Source organism: Mus pahari, chromosome 5 (genome assembly GCF_900095145.1).
Source record: "Mus pahari chromosome 5, PAHARI_EIJ_v1.1, whole genome shotgun sequence".
Classification (NCBI taxonomy): Eukaryota; Metazoa; Chordata; class Mammalia; order Rodentia; family Muridae; genus Mus; species Mus pahari.
The window spans coordinates 30,145,834-30,152,420 of NC_034594.1; positions in this window are offsets into that span (position 1 = coordinate 30,145,834).

Sequence of the window (6,587 nt, forward strand, 5' to 3'; positions counted from 1 at the left end):
GATGGTCAATGAGCTGAGGCAGGAGTAGAAGGTGGGACATTCAGCAAAGAGAGATAGGAATATAAGGAAAGAGTCAAGAGTGGGACATTTTGCCCCAGACTAGCAGGAGTCAGATATATGAAGTTGAGGAGTGGTAACCAGCCACATGGCAGAACTTAGACTGGCTCCAATGTGATAATTGAGTTACAATGTAGTGGGAACAAAAGCTTAAGCCAAAGCTTAAGGTACAGGCATTTATTTTTAAATAATAAGCCTCTGAGTAATTATTTGGGGAACTGGGGTACAGCTGAAAAGCCATGGTTAGGTAGACTTTGTATATGATCCAGTAAATATGCTTTGACAATAACCGAAAGGATTTGAACATTTTAAATACATACATAGAATATATATGTACATATAAGTATATACATGTATGCGTGTACACTTATATATATTTATCCGTACAAAATCCTTCACCAGACATTATGACATTTTTTAAATGTCTTGAATGTAAAAGAAACTAAGATTTCCTAAAGAGGATAAGTAATTGATATATCCAATCAAGAAAATATTCTTCAGCTATAAAAGAAATGGGGGTGCCAACATTTATAAGCTATCAGGGAAATATAGGTTCTCATAATTATGTAAAATAAATCAATCTGATAATTGTTTTCAATTATACTTGATGCTAAACAAAAGCATATATAGGAAAATATCTGTAGTGGAATATAATATGGAGAGAGGAAGGCATAGGTAAACAACTTATGTTTTCTTAGGCAATGAAAGTGGTTTGTATTAAAATCATTGGCATTAAAAATGATAAATTTGTCCAAATATATAAAATCTACTGAGTAAAAGTAAGTATAACCAATATGACCTATGTACCATGGGTCAAGGTACATCAATAAATGATGATTAACTTTAAAGAGTTTCATGTTCCTTTATATTAATATATGAATTCAACTATAAGTTTGTAAACTATTACACTTAAGTGCTATACAGGCAACAGTAGAATGGACATGTAAGAAAATCTTTCTAAATATAAGATTTGACACAAAACATGATATATGACTTCTGCATTATTCCTTCTAGATTTTCAGAGCTTTAACCCATTCCCATCCTCAAACTATTATTACTTTTTGTAATTTTAGTAATATCACTGTTACTGAACTCATGAGCATCTTTAGAACCCTGCTAAAATCTTTGATCTTTTATTAAAAATGTTTTATAAGTAACATAATTTTATACCAAAATAAAATATATTAAATAGTTATATTACTTTGTGGAAAGTTAAATGTTAGAAATTAGAATCATCTCTATATAATGGTTAAATACTGAATAACCATACCATCAAATAATTTCATATTACAAAAATGTTTCCATTAGGCAAAGAGCCTAGTTAAAGTCATTTGTCTAATTATAATTGAGATCTCGTGCTTGACTGTCAGGATTAGAAGAAAACAGACAAATAAAACGTCCACCCTTACCTTATTTACTTCTTACCTAGGGTTTTGGAAGTTCAGGTTAAGTTAACTCACTGTCTTCCAGTTCTTAGGAAATAACCCAAGTGATTCCTTCTCAAATATTTATTTATACATACACACAGCATATTTGCATGCCTCCATTTTGCACTCATTTTTAAAATATCACTTCCCTGTCTAGCTACTTAATATGCACTTGTCAATAAACTAAAACTCCCCAAGGCGGGGTAAGGTCATATTGAGTTTGCCCAGTAAAAAAAATTCTAGAAACAGTGCTCACAAAAATGTATATTGGTTTCTTTCTTATGTCTGTAACTAAAACATCTTGGGGGAAAATTTTATTTGAATCAGTTTCAGTTACGATCACATACAAATGGAGTATGTATGTAGCAGACACTTTTCATGATTCCGACGGTTAGAGGAAAGGTTGAGATAGACTGAGGCCTCGGTGCTCAGGACTCACCCTTATAGAGTAAGAGTCTGAAACCTCCTGAGCAGACACATGAGCACATCAGAGGTATCCCCATTCTATCACTGCAAGGGACTTGAACATTGACAGAGAATGGAAGCATAGACCCTGATCCAATGAGCATCCAAACCTAAGAACCTAAAATTAACCAACCCAGAAATCCAAAACCAATTAATCTAAAATTAATTAAATGAAAAACATTAATTCATTGCTGAATTTTTCTCTATCTGGAAAAGTTTGCAATCTCCTATGAAGCATAGACCTCACAGAAAAATTTTATTTAAAGGTTTTCAAAGTACTTATTTAAATGCATTAGTTACTTGGACTTTAAGATTAAAGAACTTAATGACATTATGACATAGTATAATGACTGAAGGAGACGGCCCTTTGAAATTTATTGTTGGCACTTAAACCTGTAAATTAGTGATTGATAGTTTGTTTTCTTCTTTTGCTTATTTCCTGTGTGTTTATGAACACTTATTTAGTAGTAGTAGTATTAATAAAATTACTTCAAATAAGTATTTTATAATTATTTTGATTTATAATCTTTCACTAGTGTGCTGTGTGAAAAGCTTACATATTTTAAATTAAAATCCACCACTAGTGTTTCAAAGGAAATGAGTCAATGAGTTTGTATTAGGAGAGATGGTCCAGGAATGCTTTCCTCTAGGAACTGGGATATTGTTGTGCCAAACTGTTACAGTCTACAAAGGCAAACTCTGTATTAAGATAAAAAGATGGTAGGCTGGTGGGTTCTGTCAATCTGACACAAACTTGTCTGAGGCATCTTGACAGAGAGACTCTCAATTCAGGAAAAGTCCCCATCAGATTAGCCTGTCAACAAGTGTATGGGGGCATTTTCTTGATTGATGATTGATGTAAGAGGACCTCCCCTCCCTAGTCCCAGTTGATTGTGCTACCTCTGAGTAGGTTGTCCAGTGGATTATAAGAACATAAGCTCGATGCCCAGTGCCTCCCTCCAGGTACCTTTGATAGCTTTGTTCAGATGACCTGGGAAATGTGTGAGAGCCAAAAATAAATGCAAAAACAAAAACAAAACAAAACATGTTCTCCACAGTGTTTTGCTACAGTAGAAGTCAAAGTAAAACACATGAGTTATCTGTTTCATTTATTTTCTGCTGCAATGTGTTGTTTTTTTTGTTTGTTTGTTTGTTTTTTTTAATGTGATGAAAAGTGGTTTACAAGGCATATTTTTAGTCAGTCCTTCTATAATTTTCACAGTATTCCCTTTCTTTTCATTTTAACTGAAGATAGTTAAATGGTTATTTGACTAAGAATGACTTTCAATTTCTATGTTCACATCTACTTGAATAAAGAAATGAAGACTAAAGAAAGGATCACCAAGTTCCCATCTCATTAATTGAAGGTGGATGTTTCATGATAAACAAAGACCAAGTAAAAGGGGTAAAAATTACAGTTGGGTGTCCCTTTGCTATAGAAGAAATTCATTATGAATTAGACTTAAAATGTAGTTTAAATAGTGAGCTCTGACATTCTGAGCTATTTCATTCATTTCAAATCCAATTCTTAACAGCCTGTAACCGCATTTTCAAGGCACTAAAAGACCTGACAATAACCTTTCTCCAGAAAATAATTTCAGTCAGCATTATCATTCAATGTAACCAGGAACAAGCAGAAATCCACTTGAAATGTCCTCCACAGAGCTGAAAGATGAATTCAAGGAGATACAGAATGCAAAATGTGTAAGATGAGGTTTGACTTTGACACTTACTTGATCTGATAGAGTAATTTTGTCTCTACATAGATCTCACTGTATGAGAAAGGAGAACAGGGATGGAAGCTGTAAAGTGTCGCCTTATCTAAATAAGATAACTGTCATTTCTGGAATTCTCTTTAAACTATGATAGATGCTCTGAATCAACAGAGATTATTTTCTTCCTAGAAAACTCTTCCTCTTAGAAGAAATAGTAGTGAATGTCAACTATGTTTTCTCTCTGAAGGTGCAGAAAACAATGAGAATTTAAGTCTATTTCACTCATAATGCAGAATTTATATTCTAAGATATACATTATCCATTGTGCTGAGGTTGGGGGGGGTTATATTTAATGTGAATTCCACAATGACTTATTGTTTAGTTTGACACCCAGGTCCTATAAAATTTAATAAAGTTGTCCACCATCCTTTTCATGGCTGGATTGTCACCTTCATGAAGGAACTGAGAACTTTTACATGAAGAATATACTGAGCTTGTTACAGTTTTCCCAGAACTGGGAAAAATCAAAGGTTTCTCCTTAAACAAGGAGAAAATGCTATTTGGGAGAGCAGTTTTGTTTTCCTCTCTCCTGTTTGCCAATAGTACCTTATCCAAAGTTCATCTGCAAGAGAGTTGTACTTACTCAGCCGTCCTTCTAAAATCAAAGCTGACTTTCATCAAAAAGTAAGTTCACAGATTTGATCATCACATTTATATTGCAACTACATTTCAACTAAGCCAGTTGACTAAGCAAAATTTCTACTTGCTTCAACTACATACCTTAAGTCGAAGGAACACAAAATGAAAACCAGAGATCTGATACTCAAGTGAAGGGACCAGTGGATGCAATAGCCACTGAAGCATGGGCACAAGATGAAGGCACAGTTATGGAAAAAAGAAAACACTGACTCCCCACTATTTCATAAACTATAATAAACATGTAAGGCAACACAAACACCTGTGTGTGTACATAATATTAATAAATACCAAATAGATAGAATGCTCTAACAACTAGCAGGTAACACATACTTTATTATTTCCCATTTGGCACGAAAGATAGATTTAGGATTTTTCCCATTTAATTTTGAAGTATATACCATCAAAATAATTGCCAATTTTTATATATTTGATGACTAACAAATAATGGAATATAGGATATTATGCCATAAATTTATGTTCTTAAGCACTTATTGCAAATATTTGATAAGAATTGAGGGAATAGATATTTGTATATTAACCACAATAAAAATATTGTACATGATATACAGCTATTACAAATATATAGTATTTTTTTAAGATTTATTTATTTATTATATGTAAGTACACTGTAGCTGTCCTCAGACACCCCAGAAGAGGGAGTCAGATCTCGTTAAGGATGGTTGTGAGCCATCATGTGGTTGCTGGGATTTGAACTCTGCACCTTTGGAAGAGCAGTCGGGTGCTCTTACCTGCTGAGCCATCTCACCAGCCCTTTTTATAATTTTTTGATCATAGCATTTTAATGTCACTTCCACAACTCCCATAAACACATATATACTTTCATCTATTTCAGCATTAAATTATAATCAACAGTTAATAATCAAATTAGCTAAATAATATGAAATAATAAATATCAGTTGAACATGACAATCTAATTCACCAATGTATAAAAGACAGTATCCATGAAAAAATACATATAATTCACACGTTTCATGAAATGTAAGATTAATGATAATTAAGAATAACATGAAAATATTTATCTATTAAATAAAGTAAAACTGGAAAAGTTGTGAAATAACACTATTTAACCATTTAATTGTTCTACCAGCTACGATGAGGTAATGTATTAAATTTACTTTTCCAGGTAACTACTAATATGTATACAGATTTTTTATATATATTTGATAATAGACATAAAAGAACAATAATAATAATAAAAGGAGTGATCCTTGTAATAGTTTAATGTCTTAAAAGAATTCCCAGAATATACGTGAAAGAAAAGTAACCCAGACACATTTCAGTTGAATTCCTAAGTTTAAAATGAGCAGCAGAGAGTTGTGAGGCCACAGCAGATAGACTACACAGAGAATTACACCCTTAATGATCTTCAAGGACTCTCTCAAGCCTACATGAGGAAAAAAAGCATATTTCCAGGAGTATACAAAGTACATTGGAAATGTCTCCAGAGACTAGGTCATCCATATCTTTACTGCCAGCCATAATGCAATATTTCATAATTAAAGTCACCAGAAAATTACTCAGAGTATAGTCTAATTATTGAGAAAAATAAACTTCCGATTAATGACAGCTCCAGTCTAAAAAGATCTAAACCAATCTCTTCAGTTATCAAACTACTTTTGAATTAGTTTCTTATAAATATAAGGCTTGAAAATATTTATGAAAATACAGATATGTTCAATACCAATGAGGAAGAAGTCTAAGTATTTGAATAGAAAGAAATATTAATACTTAATATGCAGTAACTATTGCCAATTTCCCAAAGGAAGGAAAATATAGTTTATAATTGTAGAACGTATAGAAACATTGAAGAGAAACATGCAATTTAAAAGATAAATGTCCAAATCAGAATGCTCAGGGAAATTCTTCCAAATAGAATGAATCAAGCAGAAGATTGAGAATCAGGACTTGAAGATAGAGAGCATAGAAAAATGACAAGATTCTTAAAGCAAAGGAAAGGAACATACAGGAAAAATGTGGAACACATTCAAACATAAAATCTTTGAATTATAGGTATAAAAAGGGGAGAAGAGTCCCAGGTGAATTACAAAGGCCAAATCTTTAACTAGATCACTGGGTAAAACACCCCCAAGCTATGAAAAAGTTTTCCCATATAAATACAAAAAGATCACAAAACCCCAACAATATAAGACAAAAAAACAAGCAACAACAAAACAAAACAGAAAAGCCGGGCGTGGTGGCGCAC